Here is a 16,268-nt window from a genome sequence, read left to right as displayed (position 1 = left end):
GAGTTGGTGATGGACAGGGAGGCCTGGCATGCTGCGATTCATGGGGTTGCAAAGAGTCGGACACAACTGAGCAACTGAACTGAACTGAACTGAAGAATAATTGCTTTACAATATTGTGTTGGTTTCTGCCAACCATCAACATGAATCAGCCATAGGTACACATGTCCCCTCCCTTTTGAATCTCCCTCCCACCTCCCATCCCATCTTAACACCACTCTAGGTTGTCACAGAGTACTGGTTTGAGCTCCCTGAGTGACAGAGCAAATTCCCACCGGCTGTCTATGTATATGTTTCCCTGCTACTCTCTCTCTTCGTTCCACTCACTCCTTCCCCTGCTGTGTCCGCAAGTCTCTCCTCCATGTCTGCATCTCCATTCAGTTCCGTTCAGTTCAGTTCAGTTGCTCAGTCGTGTCTGACTCTTTGAGACCCCATGAATCACAGCATAGCAGGCCTCCCTGTCTGTCAACAACTCCCGGAGTTCACTGAAACTCAGTCCATCAAGTCGGTGATGCCATCCAGCCATCTCATCCTCTGTCGTCCCCTTCTCCTCCTGCCCCCAATCCCTCCCAGCATCAGGGTCTTTTCCAGTGAGTCAACTCTTCACATGAGGTGGCCAAAGTACTGGAGTTTCAGCTTCAGCATCATTCCCTCCAGAGAAATCCCAGGGCTGATCTCCTTTAGAATGGACTGGTTGCATCTCCTTGCAGTCCACAGGACTCTCAAGAGTCTTCTCCAACACCACAGTTCAAAAGCATCAATTCTTCAGCGCTCAGTTTTCTTCACAGTCCAACTCTCACCTCCATACATGACCACTGGAAAACCATAGGCTTGACTAGACGGACCTTTGTTGGCAAAGTAATGTCTCTGCTTTTCAATATGCTATCTATGTTGGTCATAACTTTCCTTCCAAGGAGTAAGCGTCTTTTAATTTCATGGTTGCAGTCACCATCTGCAGTGATTTTGGAGCCCCCCAAAATAAAGTCTGACACTGTTTCCACTGTTTCCCCATCTATTTCCCATGAACTGATGGGACCAGATGCCATGATCTTCGTTTTCTGATTAAGCCAACTTTTTCCCTCTCCTTTTTCGGTTTCATCAAGAGGCTTTTTAGCTCCTCTTCACTTTCTGCCATAAGGGTGGTGTCATCTGCATATCTGAGGTAATTGATATTTCTCCCGGCAATCCATTGCTGCCCTGCAAATGAATTCATCAGCACCATCTTTCTAGATTCCATGTAAATGGGATGTATTTTCTTTTACTTTGTCTTTCTGATACTTCATAATAGCATAAACAAATGCATCAGATTTCTGCATGTTAATAGTGTATCTTGCACTCTTGCTGAATTCATCTATTAGTTTTGAGGATTTCTGCGTGGAGGATTCATGGCTCTGCGTAGTGTATCATGTCATCTTCAAATAGACAGGTTCACTTCTTCCTTTACAATCTGGATACATTTTAGTTCTCCAAAGGATAAATGGATAAGCAACGAAGCAAGATTCAGTCATTAAAAGAAAATAATTATTGGTATACATACAAGCTTTAAAAACATTATGCTAAGTGAAAGAAACCAGACACAAAAGGGGAAATATTATACAATTTCTTCCATAAAAAATGTCAGGAACAGGCAGATCTACAGACAGAACGTAGAGTAATGACTGGCAGAGATTGTGTTTAGGGAGAAATGGGGAGTGACCATTTAACCTCCAAGGGTTTTTTGCAATGATGAAAATATTCTGGCATTAGACAGTGCTGATGATTGCACAACATTCCATATGTCCTGAAACCCACTAACTTGTCTCCTTTGAAATGGTGAGTCATATGTTATGTGAATTGCACCTCAAAAATTAAAGCGTTCACTATTTCCCACAACAAAGTGACAGAAGCTCCTGCGGTTCAAGGATTAAAAGCCTAAATCGACAATTCCATTAATGCTCTATGAGTTGTAGATTTTACTTTTCTCCCGCAGGGAGCATGTTTCACCTATTGTCATCAGACAGTCATCACTTCAGTCAGTTCAGTCACTCAGTCGTGTCTAACTCTGCAACCCCACAGACTGCAGCACTCTAGGCTTCCCTGTTCTTCACTATTTCCTGGAGCTTGTTGAAACACATGTCCATCAGGTTGGCGATGCCATCCAACCATTTCATCCTCTGTCCTCCCCTTCTCTTCCTGCCTTCAATCTTTCCCAGCATCAGGGTCTTTTCCAATGAGTCAGTTCTTCACCCCAGGTGGCCAAAGTATTGGAGTTTCAGCTTCAGCATCAATCCTTCCAATGTATATTCAGGACTGATTTCCTTCAGGATTGAGTGGTTTGATCTCCTTGCAGTCCAAGGGACTCTCAAAGTCTTCTCCAGCACCACAGTTCAAACGCATCAAAGATGACAACACTACTTTCAGAACTGGACTGCATTTTGAATGGCAACTTGACCAATTAGCTTAGAATTCAGCTTCTTGTCTAGCCAGGTCCCATGCGTTGTGTGTGTTAGTCGCTCAGTCATGTCCTACTCTTTGCAACCCCATGGACTGTAGCCCACCAGGCTCTTCTGTCCAGGGGATTCTCCAGGCAAGAATACTGAAGTGGGTTGACATTCCCTTCTCCGGGGGATCTTCCCTACCCAGGGATCGAACCCTGGTCTCCTGCATTGTATACAGATTCTTTACCGTCTGAGCCACCATGGAATCCAGTCAGACAGCCATATTCTTGATCAAAAACATCCAACTGCAGGATGAGGGAAAAAAAATTCCATGTTGTACCTTTTTGAGAATACAGGCATTTCCTTCCAGAAGCCACAAGCAAACTTTATGGGTCAAGTTTACCAAAGCTTATAGCAAAGGCAAAGCTTTGAACAGTGTCTGGACTGTATTCAATTCCTTCTCTCCTTGTTTTCAGGATGAGGAAAATTTCATGTCACTAGAGTCCAAGAGATGATAAACACCCAAACAAAACTCAGCTTCTACCAACAAGAAAGCTTGAGTTTGGGGAGGTGGGGAAGTGCTTGCTTTGTAAGTATAGCCCTTCCATCTCTAATTTGAATACATTTTCCATTTCCCAATCTTTCTTCTCCTCTAACTTTACCCATTCCTGTATAAAATTCAATTTAGAAACAGTCCTGGGGAGCACATGTCCTTGGAAGAGAAAAGAAGTCATGTGGTACAGTACGATATCCTGAATGCTGGAGTTTTCCAGGTGGTCTTGGGCTCCTGATTAAAGAGGGAGAGTTTGGCTCCAATAGTCTATATGATCAATGCTTTGTGATCAAGGAAGAGATGATAGAATGGCCTATTGGATTTAAAGAGGTATGAGATCTTTTCAAGATGAGATGTACACATTGTAAAACTACCAGAGAGTCCTCATATGAAATTATGTGTGCACCCATTAAGTCAGCACTAAACTCACCCTTTGATTGCAAAATCTTGATTTTATACTATGTAGCCTACAGGTGTTCTGAGCCAATGTCTAGCAGGAGCAGATTTGTATAGGTGCTTATTCTTTCTTCTTCCAGTTTTATTGAGATAGAAATGACATACAGCACTGTATTTTAAGGGGTACAGCATAATGGTTTGAGTTATATACATCATGAAATAGTTACCTCCATAAGGTTAGTGAACATCCATCATCTCATGTAGATACATAATCAAAGAAAAGAATTTTTTTCCTTGTGATGAGAACATTTAGGATTTACTCTTTTAACAACTTTCATGTACAACAGTGTTAATTATTTTGTTGTGTTGTGCAGTACATCCCTAGGACTTAATTTTCTTATAACTGAAAGTTTGTATCTTTTAACAGTCTTCATCCAATTGCACCCCTCAACCTGCTGCTGGTAACCACAAATCTGAACTCTCTTATGAGTTTGTTTTTGAATATGTGGCTTATCATACTATGTTACTTTCCCTTTTTTAGTTCTTGTTACATAATATCGTGATTCTTTCTATAGCTTTAAAAATGGTCACCACTATAGTTTGGATATATCACCATACAAAGATACTACAGAGCTGGTGACTATATTCCTCAGACTGTACATCTCATACGCATGACATTTATTTTGCAACTGGAAGTTTGTCCCTTCTAATCTTCCCCACCTGTTTCTGTTTCCCCACCAGCTTCTTCCCCTCTGGCAACCACCTTTTTGTTTCCTGTATCTGTGAGTCTGGTTTTTTTGTTTTGATAGTCATTTATTCATTTGATAAACATACATGTGAAATCATGCAGTTGTCTTTTTCTGTCTGAGTTATTACATTTAGCCTCCTAGGTCCCCATGTTGCCACAAATGGTAAGATTTCATTCTTTATTATGATAGAATAATATTCCAGTGTGTGTGTGTATATATATACACATACCATAGTTTGTTCATCGATTCATGCATTGATGGGCACTTGGGTTACTTCCATATATTGGCTATGGAAACTAACGATACAATGAATACAAGGGCACTATATATCTTTTCTAATTAGTGTTGTTGTTTTCTTCGCAGAAAAGATATATGTGATTATTTTAAATTTGAGTATATTTATTCATGCAGAAGTTGCGTGAGTGAAATGAATAAAGGTAGTGGATGTATTGGATATCCTGAACCTTATTAATATATGGTACAGGTCCTGCTTCTGTTTAGATAAATTCAAGTAAGTTTTGGATATGAAATATCTCTTTTTAGATACCATTTACATTTAACTTTTTTTTTTTGCATACCCCTTGATCATCAACCTAGACAGCATACTCAAAAGCAGAGACATCACTTTGCCAACAATGGTCCGTCTAGTCAAAGCTATGGTTTTTCCAGTAGTCATGTATGGATGTGAGAGTTGGACTATAAAGAAGGCTGAGCACCGAAGAACTGATGCTTTGAACTGTGGTATTGGAGAAGACTCTTGAGAGTCCCTTGGACTGTAAGGAGATCCAACCAGTCCATCCTAAAGGAAATCAGTCCTGAATACTCATTGGAAGGTCTGAAGCTGAAACTCCAATGCTTTGGCCACCTGATATGATGAACTGACTCATTGGAAAAGACCCTGATGCTGGTAAAGACTGAAGGTGGGAGAAGGGGACAACAGAGGATGAGATAGTTCGATGGCATCACAGACTCGATGGGCATGAGTCTGAGTAAACTCCAGGAGTTGGTGATGGACAGGGAAGCTTGGCATGCTGCAGTCCATGGGGTCACAAATAGTCGGACACGACTGAGCAACTGAACTAAACTGATCATCAATCTTCATCCTACTTAGTTACCCAAAATATTAGCCACAGTTTCCTTTAATTTTAGTACAGATAAAAAATCCCTGGTACTTTTTTGTTTGATTTATAAAATAATAATGCTTTGTACCTTTAGTATGTTGCTAATTTTCTGACAAGCCAGTGCCAAAGCTGAGTCTGGACCCTAGAAGTGGGTTAGTAAAAATCTGTGCTTTGTAACACGCATTCATAGTCAATTCTTCCTGGCCAACACTTTATATATACATATAAATTTTTTTCTTTAAAAAAATTTATTAATTGAAGAACAATTGTTTTACAGTATAGGTTGGTTTCTGCCAAACATCAACATGAGTCAGGCATTGGTATATATATGTCCCCTCCCTCTTCAACCTTCTTCCCCTCCTACCCCTCTAGGTTTTTACAGAGCCCCAATTTGAGTTCCCTGAGTCGTACAGCAAATTCCCATTGGCTATCTGTTTTACATTACACTTACTTTTTAAAGATACTTTTCATAGTGTGTCTACTTCTCACATGAATAGTTTCTCTTACCCGCAATCTTCTACCCAGCTAAGTGTGAAAGCATAGTAAAATATTTCTCTCCATATAAAATCTCAGTATCATGACCACATAGATATTTGCATGGATAGAATTTGGAATGAAGTGGTTATATAGGAGAAAAACAAGATATGGTGCCAGGAATGTATGAAATAAAAGGAATAATTTTGTAAAAATTTGGTTGTCTCTGTTAATAGTTAAGAAGAAAGAAAGAAGTGAATAACCCTAGGGTCCCACACATAGATGTCTAGTTAATCTCACAAGGTAGGGGCTGGTAGGAGACAGAGAGATGTAACAAGATGAAATAGCCTTTCTTCTCCTGGGAGAACTGCAGATTTCCTGTGTTAGCAGCTAAGAACATGCAAAACTGTGACCAATGATTCCCAATTTTTTCTTTCAGATACCAAAATCTGTGTGTAGCCAGAGCTACAACTCAGGATTCAGAAAAATTCTACAAGGAAGGCCAATGTGCTGCTTTACTTGTGTCTTTTGTCCAGAGAGACACATTTCCAACCACATGGGTATAAAAATTTAATCACCCAATGATAACTTCATCACTTTCCCCTTTCATCTTCATTTTTTTTAATTTTTATTTTTACTTTATTTTACTTTACAATACTGTATTGGTTTTGGCATACATTGACATGAATCCGCCATGGGTGTACATGCATTCCCAAACATGAACCCCCCTCCCACCTCCCACCCCACATCATCCCTCCGGATCATTCCTGTGCACCCGCCCCAAGCATCCTGCATCCTGCATCGAACATAGACTGGCAATTCGTTTCTTACATGATAGTATACATGTTTCAATGCCATTCTCCCAAATCATCCCACCCTCTCCCTGTGAGTCCAAAAGTCCGCTCTACACATCTGTGTCTCTTTTGCTGTCTTGCATACAGGGTCATCATTACCATCTTTCTAAATTCCATACATATGTGTTAGTATACTGTATTGGTGTTTTTCTTTCTGGCTTACTTCACTGTGCATAATTGGCTCCAGTTTCATCCATCTCATTAGAACTGATTCAAATGTATTATTTTTAATAGCTGAGTAATACTCCTTTGTGTATATGTACCACAGCTTTCTTATCCATTCATCTGCTGATGGACATCTAGGTTGTTTCCATGTCCTGGCTATTATAAACAGTGCTGCGATGAACATTGGGGTACATGGTGTGTATGCCCAGCAGTGGGATTGCTGGGTCATAAGGCAGTTCTATTTCCAGTTTTTTAAGGAATCTCCACACTGTTCTCCATAGTGGCTGTACTAGTTTGCATTCCCACCAACAGTGTAAGAGGGTTCCCTTTTCTCCACACCCTCTCCAGCATTTATTGCTTGTAGACTTTTGGATCACAGCCATTCTGACTGGTGTGAAGTGGTAGTTCATTGTGGTCTTGATTTGCATTTCTCTAATAATGAGTGCTGTTAAGCATCTTTTCATGTGTTTGTTAGCCATCTGTATGTCTTCTTTGGAGAAATGTCTATTTAGTTCTTTGGCCCATTTTTTATTGGGTCTTTTATTTTTCTGGAATTGAGCTGCATAAGTTGCTTGTATACTTTTGAGATTAATTGTTTGTCATTTGCTTCATTTGCTATTATTTTCTCCCATTCAGAAGACTGTCTTTTCACCTTGCCTATAGTTTCCTTTGTTGTGCAGAAGCTTTTAATTTTAATTAGATCCCATTTGTTTATTTTTGCTTTTATTTCCAGTATTCTGGGAGGTGGATATAGAGGATCCTGCTGTGATTTATGTCAGAGAGTGTTTTGCCTATGTTCTCCTCTAGGAGTTTTATAGTTTCTGGTCTTACATTTAGATCTTTAATCCATTTTGAGTTTATTTTTGTGTGTGGTGTTAGAAAGTGATCTAGTTTCATTCTTTTACAAGTGGTTGACCAGTTTTCCCAGCACCACTTGTTAAAGAGATTGTCTTTTCTCCAATGTATATTCTTGCCTCCTTTGTCAAAGATAAAGTATCCATATGTGTGTGGATTGATCTCTGGGCTTTCTATTTTGTTCCATTGATCTATATTTCTGTCTTTGTGCCAGTACCATACTGTCTTGATGACTGTGGCTTTGTAGTAGAGCCTGAAGTCAGGCAAGTTGATTCCTCCAGTTCCATTCTTCTTTCTCAAGATTGCTTTGGCTATTCGAGGTTTTTTGTATTTCCATACAAATAGTGAAATTATTTGTTCTAGTTCTGTGAAAAATACCGCTGGTAGCTTGATAGGGATTGCATTGAATCTGTAGATTGCTTTGGGTAGTATACTCATTTTCACTATATTGGTTCTTCCAATCCATGAACGTGGTATATTTCTCCATCTATTAGTGTCCTCTTTGATTTCTTTCATCAGTGTTTTATAGTTTACTATATATAGGTCTTTAGTTACTTTAGGTAGATATATTCCTAAGTATTTTATTCTTTTCGTTGCAATGGTGAATGGAATTGTTTCCTTAATTTCTTTTTCTACTTTCTCATTATTAGTGTATAGGAATGCAAGGGATTTCTGTGTGTTGATTTTATATCCTGCAACTTTACTATATTCATTGATTAGCTCTAGTAATTTTCTGGTGGAGTCTTTAGGGTTTTCTATGTAGAGGATCATGTCATCTGCAAACAGTGAGAGTTTTACTTCTTCTTTTCCGGTTTGGATTCCTTTTATTTCTTTTTCTGCTCTGATTGCTGTGGCCAAAACTTCAGAACTATGTTGAATGGTAGCGGTGAAAGTGGGCACCCTTGTCTTGTTCCTGACTTTAGGGGAAATGCTTTCAATTTTTCACCATTGAGGATAATGTTTGCTGCAGGTTTGTCATATATAGCTTTTATTATGTTGAGGCATGTTCCTTCTATTCCTGCTTTCTGGAGAGTTTTTATCATAAATGGATGTTGAATTTTGTCAAAGGCCTTCTCTGCATCTATTGAGATAATCATATGGCTTTTATTTTTCAATTTGTTACTGTGAATTACATTGATTGATTTGTGGATATTGAAGAATCCTTGCATCCCTGGGATAAAGCCCACTTGGTCATGGTGTATGATCTTTTTAATGTGTTGTTGGATTCTGATTGCTAGAATTTTGTTGAGGATTTTTGCATCTATGTTCATCAGTGATATTGGCCTGTAGTTTTCTTTTCTTGTGGCATCTTTGTCAGGTTTTGGTATTAGGGTGATAGTGGCCTCATAGAATGAGTTTGGAAGTTTACCTTCCTCTGCAATTTTCTGGAAGAGTTTGAGTAGGATAGGTGTTAGCTCTTCTCAAAATTTTTGGTAGAATTCAGCTGTGAAGCCATCTGGACCTGGGCTTTTGTTTGCTGGAAGATTTCTGATTACAGTTTTGATTTCCGTGCTTGTGATGGGTCTGTTAAGATTTTCTATTTCTTCCTGGCTCACTTTTGGAAAGTTGTACTTTTCTAAGAATTTGTCCATTTCTTCCACGTTGTCCATTTTATTGGCATATAATTGCTGATAGTAGTCTCATGATCCTTTGTATTTCTGTGTTGTCTGTTGTGATCTCTCCATTTTCGTTTCTAATTTTATTGATTTGATTTTTCTCCCTTTGTTTCTTGATGAGTCTGGCTAATGGTTTGTCAATTTTATTTATCCTTTCAAAGAACCAGCTTTTGGCTTTGTTGATTTTTGCTATGGTCTCTTTTGTTTCTTTTGCATTTAATTCTGCCCTAATTTTTCAGTTTTCTTTCCTTCCACTAACTCTGGGGTTCTCCATTTCTTCCTTTTCTAGTAGCTTTAGGTGTAGAGTTAGGCTATTTATTTGACTTTTTCTTGTTTCTTGAGGTATGCCTGTATTGCTATGAACTTTCCTCTTAGCACTGCTTTTATAGTGTCCCACAGGTTTTGGGTTGTTGTGTTTTCATTTTCATTTGTTTCTATGCATATTTTGATTTCTTTTTTGATTTATTCTATGATTTGTTGGTTATTCAGAAGCGTGTTGTTCAGCCTCCATATGTTGGAATTTTTAATAGTTTTTCTCCTGTAATTGAGATCTAATCTTAATGCATAATGGTCAGAAAAGATGCTTGGAATGATTTCAATTTTTTTGAATTTATCAAGGTTAGATTTATGGCCCAGGATGTGATCTATCCTGCAGAAAGTTCCGTGAGCACTTGAGAAAAAGGTGAAATTCATTGTTTTGGGGTGAAATGTCCTATAGATATCAATTAGGTCTAACTGATCTATTGTATCACTTAAAGTTTGCGTTTCTTTGTTAATTTTCTGTTTAGTTGATCTGTCCATAGGTGTGAGTGGGGTATTAAAGTCTCCCACTATTATTGTGTTATTGTTAATTTCCCCTTTCATACTTGTTAGCATTTGTCTTACATATTGCAGTGCTCCTATGTTGGGTGCGTATATATTTATAATTGTTATATCTTCTTCTTGGATTGATCCTTTGATCATTATGTAGTGGCCTTCTTTGTCTCTTTTCACAGCCTTTGTTTTAAAGTCTATTTTATTGGATATGAGTATTGCCACTCCTGCTTTCTTTTGGTCTCTATTTGCGTGATATATCTTTTTCCAGCCCTTCACTTTCAGTCCGTATGTGTCCCTTGTTTTGAGGTGGGTTTCTTGTAGGCAGCATATATAGGGGTCTTGTTTTTGTATCCATTCAGCCAGTCTTTGCCTTTTGGTTGGGGCATTCAACCCATTTACGTTTAAGGTAATTATTGATAAATATGATCCCGTAGCTATTTACTTTATTGTTTTGGGTTCGGGTTTATACACCCTTTTTGTGTTTCCTGTCTAGAGAATATCCTTCAGCATTTGTTGGAGAGCTGGTTTGGTGGTGCTGAATTCTCTCAGCTTTTGCTTGTCTGTAAAGCTTTTGATTTCTCCTTTGTATCTGAATGAGATCCTTGCTGGGTACAGTAATCTGGGCTGTAGGTTATTTTCTTTCATCACTTTAAGTATGTCTTGCCATTCCCTCCTGGCCTGAAGTTTCTATTGAAAGATCAGCTGTTATCCTTATGGGAATCCCCTTGTGTGTTATTTGTTGTTTTCCCCTTGCTGCTTTTAATATTTGTTCTTTTGTGTTTGATCTTTGTTAATTTGATTAATATGTGTCTTGGGGTGTTTCACCTTGGGTTTATCCTATTTGGAACTCTCTGGGTTTCTTGGACTTGGGTGATTATTTCCTTCCCCATTTTAGAGAAGTTTTCAACTATTATCTCCTCAAGGATTTTCTCATGGTTTTTCTTTTTGTCTTCTTCTTCTGGGACTCCTATAATTCAAATGTTGGAGCATTTCATATTGTCCTGTAGGTCTCTGAGGTTGTCATCATTTCTTTTAATTCGTTTTTCTTTTTTCCTCTCTGATTCATTTATTTCTACCATTCTATCTTCTATTTCACTAATCCTATCTTCTGCCTCCGTTATTCTACTATTTGTTGCCTCCAGAGTGTTTCTGATCTCATTTATTGCATTATTCATTATATATTGACTCTTTCTTATTTCTTCTAGGTCCTTGTTAAACCTTTCTTCCATCTTCTCAATCCTTGTCTCCAGGCTATTTATCTGTGATTCCGTTTTTATTTCAAGATTTTGGATCATTTTCACTATCAATATTTGGAATTCTTTCTCAGGTAGATTCCCTATCTCTTCCTTTTTGGTTTGGTTTGGTGGGCATTTCTCCTGTTTCTTTACCTGCTGAGTATTCCTCTGTCTCTTCATCTTGGTTATATTGCTGCGTTTGGGGTGGCCTTTCTATATTCTGGGAATTTGTGGAGTTCTCTTTATTATGGAGTTTCCTCACTGTGGGTGCCCTTTCTTCTTAAAAAGGAGACCGAGGGCATAGGCAGAGTCATTGTGTACCCCCTTCTCAATTCATGCATTTATTATTAGATCTACACATTTTGTCATAAATATATATAAATTTTACCATTTTAATCAGTCTTATGTGTAGAAGTCAGTGCTATTAAGTACATTTCAATGGTTGTGCAATCATTTCCATTATCCATGTGCAAAAATTTATCATTATTAAACTCTGTAGACATTAAAAAGTAACTCCCCTATACTCCCTGGAAGTCCCTTGTGAGCATTCTCCCACCTCCTTTGTCTAAGAACTTGTATATTCCTCGGCACCTCGTGAGTGGAACCATACAGTGCTTGTCCTCTGGGGGTCTGGCTTATTTCAATTCCCATAACATTTTCAAGATTCATCCACTTTGCAGCATGTGTTAAGACAATTTCATTATTTTAAAAGGTTTAATAGTGTTTCGTTGCATATAGATACCACCTTTTATCTTTTCATTTGTCCTTCAGTGGACATTTGGGCTACTTCCTTCCTTTAGGTTATTGTAAGAATGGTGTACAAATATCTACTTAAGGCACTGCCTTCGTATCTTTTGGGTATATATCGATATTTAGAAGGGGATATCTTATTCTTACGGTAATATTATGTGTAATTTTTTGAGAACTGACACTGCTTTTCACTTAAGCTATACCATTTTATACTCCTTCCAGTAATGTATGAAATTCCAATTACTTAACATCCTTAGTGACATTTGTTATTTTAACTATTATTTTGTAGAATAGCCATCCTAGGGGTTCAGTTCAGTTCAGTCACTAAGTCGTGTCCGACTCTTTGTGACCCCATGAATCGCAGCATGCCAGGCCTCCCTGTCCACCACCAACTCCCGGAGTTCACTCAAACTCATGTGCATCGAGTCGGTGATGCCATCCAGCCATCTCATCCTCTGTCATCCCCTTCTCCTCCTGCCCCCAATCCCTCCCAGTATTAGGGTCTTTTCCAATGAGTCAACTCTTCACATGAGGTGGCCAAAGTACTGGAGTTTCAGCTTCAGCATCAGTCCTTCCAATGAACACCCAGGACTGATCTCCTTTAGAATGGACTGGTTGGATCTCCTTGTAGTCCAAGGGACTCTCAAGTCTTCTCCAACACCACAGTTCAAAAGCATCAATTCTTCAGCGCTCAGCCTTCTTCACAGTCCAACTCTCACATCCATACATGACTACTGGAAAAACCATCGCCTTGACTAGACAGACCTTTGTTGGCAAAGTAATATCTCTGCTTTTGAATCTGCTATCAATGTTGGTTGTAACTTTCCTTCCAAGGAGTAAGCGTCTTTTAATCTCATGGCTGCAATCACCATCTGCAGTGATTTGGGAGCCCCCCAAAATAAAGTCTGACACATGTTTCCACTGTTTCCCCATCTATTTCCCATGAAGTGATGGGACCAGATGCCATGATCTTATAAAGGGGTTATCTCATGATTTAGTTTGCATTTTGTAAAACATATTGGTTTTGAGCATAATTTCATGTATTTAATATCTGTTTATATATCTTCTTTGGAGACATGTCCACACACATCATTTGTCCATAGTTTAATTGAGTTATATTTTTGTTGTGTGGGTTTGTAGTACTGGATTGATTCCAGATATTAATCCCCTATCAAATGAAGATGTACAAATATTTTCTCCCTTTTGTTCCACTGTGCCTTCACTTTCTTGATACTTACCTTGATACACGAAAGACTTTAATTTGGATAAAACCAAACTTACCATTTTTAAATTTTGACTTTACTCATGTACTAGGGAGAATAAAGAGTTGGGAACAATCAGTGCCTTTGTTAACTGAACCACAAATGAGCACACCCATTTCCACCACTTTAGAAGATTCTTTTTTTTTTTTTTTCCTGAAGCATTGTCGCTTGGTATAGTCTTAACTTGGTTTGTTTGAAGGTAACATCAGAGGGGATGAATACACACATCACAGAAATGGTGACCATATTAAAATGTGATAAAAATGAATCGTGAAAATGAAATGCTGAGTCTTTTTCCCCAGGTGCACAGCATTGCGTCCAGTGCCCAGACCGAGTACCCAAACAGGAAGAGAAATCGCTGCCTCCCCAAAGTCCTGACCTTTGTGGCCTTAGAGGGTTCTCTGGGGATGTCCCTGGCCTGCACAGCTCTTTACTTCTGTGTCCTCAGGGCTGTGGTTTTGTGGGTCTTTGTGAAGCACCGAGACACCTCCATAGTCAAGGCCAATAACCGAGCTCTCAGCCATGTCCTGCTCATCTCCCTCCTCCAGTGCTTCCTCTGCTCCTTACTCCATCAATCATCCCCACACAGCCACCTGCATCCTCCAACAGATCACATTTGGAGCTGTGTTCACTGTGGCTGTGGCCACTGTTTTAGCCAAAACCCTGGCTGTGATCCAGGCATTCAAGGCCAGGAAACCAGGAAGAACCATGAGACGATCACTGTTAACAGGAGCTGCTATGTCTTTCCCCATGTGCTCCTTGACCCAGTGATTATCTGTGGAGTCTGGCTGGGAACCTCTCCCCCTTTCCTTGAGATGGACACTCACTCTGAGCCCAAGGAGCTCCTCATGCTGTGCAACAGGGCTCAGTCACTGCCTTCTACCATGTCCTGGGCTACCTGGGCTCCTTAGCCCTGGGGACCTTGTCCTCAGCTTTCCTGGCCAGAAACCTGCCTGACACCTTGAGTGAAGCCAATTTCCTGACCTTCAGTATGCTGGTGCTCCTCAGTGTCTGGGTCACCTTTCTCCCCGTGTCTGCCATAGCACCAAGGGCAAGGTCATGGCGGCTGTGGAGATCATCTCCATCTTGGCCTCCAGTGCTGGGCTCCTAGGCTGTTATCTTTGCCCCAAAGTGCTACATTACCCTCCTAAGACTTGAGAAGAACTCTCTGAAAGGTTTAAAGTATCAAACAGATTCTAAGAGAAATCTGCATTCAGGTTTTATCTTATAGTAAGTTGCTATTACACTTGGCTTTTGAACAGTATACCAGATACTTTTTATTCATTCCAGTAACAGAAAGCAGTAAGTTGCTATTACACCTGGTTTTTGAGCTGTATGCCAGATAGATATTTCTTATTCATTCCAACAATAGCATCAGAATTGCTTTACATCTATTTCACAGAGGAGCTGTTTCCTTTTTAAAAGTCTCATTTAGAGTTATGGATAGATGTTCTATCTCAGATTAATGGCTCCTCAAAGCACCTGCTACTGAATCTAGCTGGGTCCTCTATCATTAAGAGAAGGCAATGGCACCCCACTCCAGTACTCTTGCCTGGAAAATCCCATGGACGGAGGAGCCTGGTAGGCTGCAGTCCATGGGGTCGCTAAGAGTCGGAAACGACTGAGCAAATTCGCTTTCACTTTTCACTTTCATGCATTGGAAAAGGAAATGGCAACCCACTCGTGTTCTTGCCTGGAGAATCCCAGGGGACGGGGGAGCCTGGTGGCCTGCTGTCTCTGGGGTCACACAGAGTCGGACACGACTGAAGCGACTTAGCAGCAGCAGCAGCAAAGTGATAGTGACGTCGCTCAATCGTGTCCAAGTCTGTGCTACCCCATGGACTGTAACCTACTAGGCTCCTCCGTCCATGGGATTCTCCAGGCAAGAATACTGGACAGGGTTGCCATTTCCTTCTCCAGGGGATCTTCCCGACCCAGGGATTGAACCTGGGCCTAGTATACAGTAAGTACATACTTGTTTCCTCCATTCCTGTATCCAGAAAGTTCATCTGTAAAAACATTTCAGGCCACACTTTACTGTATTGTCTGACAAGAGGAAAGATTCCTATTAGGAGAAAATGCTGAAGGTATACATGCTTTTCACACATTAGTCCAATTCTTTCAGATATTTTTATTGAAAATAAAACTTTAACTGAAAATTTTTTTCTGAATGCAGAAAGTAGCCAATGAAATACTCGTAGCTTATGGCAGATTCATGTTGATGTTTGACAGAAAACAACAGAATTATGTAAAGCAATTATCCTTTAATTAAAAAATTAAATTTTTAAAACTACTGGTAGTATATTTTCTTCATTCAAATCATAATTTTGTAATTTACTTAAAATAGAAACTTAAATCTTAACTTCTGAGTTTCCAAATAAACATGGGCTTTTTCTGGAGTCTCTACATTAATATTTAGTTTGTTCAGTTTTTTCCTCCAATAATGAACTTCTGAGAAATATTTTGGTATGTTACTTTTTCCCACATCCTCTCTCATTTTATCCCCCAATAAAAGTTATTTCTCTTTGAGTAAATTCCTTGTGAATTTGAGAGTCAGCATCTCTAATTTCTAAAAATTACACTATGTTTCTATCTATGTCATACTGAGTTATTTGTCTTAAAGAAAATGAGCTCATTAAAATGTTTTAATCATGGATAAAGATGGTATTCTCTATTTAATCAGGAATTTTATTTCCTCTCAATGCTTTAGTTTTTCTTTTTTTCTGTTGTTCAGTTGCTATGTCTAACTCTTTGGGGCCCCATGGACTACAGCACACCAGGCTTCCATGTCCTTTACCATTTTCTGGAGTTTGTTCAAATTCATGGATCCATTGAGTCCACGACGCCATCCAACCATTTCATCCTCTGCACTTCCCTTCTCTTTCTGCCTTCAATTTTTCCTAGCATCAGGGTCTTCTCCAGTGAGTCTGCTCTTTGCATCAGGTGACCAAAGTATCAGAGCTTCAGCATCAACCCTTCCAATGAATATTCAGAATTGATTTCCTTTA

At 39.3% G+C, this 16,268-nt stretch overlaps 1 pseudogene; it reads left to right on the top strand.

Annotated features, from left to right (window-relative positions):
- Positions 13,524–14,491, top strand: LOC108636440 (annotated as a pseudogene).

This window comes from Capra hircus, chromosome 7 (genome assembly GCF_001704415.2).
Source record: "Capra hircus breed San Clemente chromosome 7, ASM170441v1, whole genome shotgun sequence".
Lineage (NCBI taxonomy): Eukaryota > Metazoa > Chordata > Mammalia > Artiodactyla > Bovidae > Capra > Capra hircus.
Note: the sequence above shows the minus strand (reverse complement) of the source record. Positions and strands in the feature narration are given on the sequence as shown.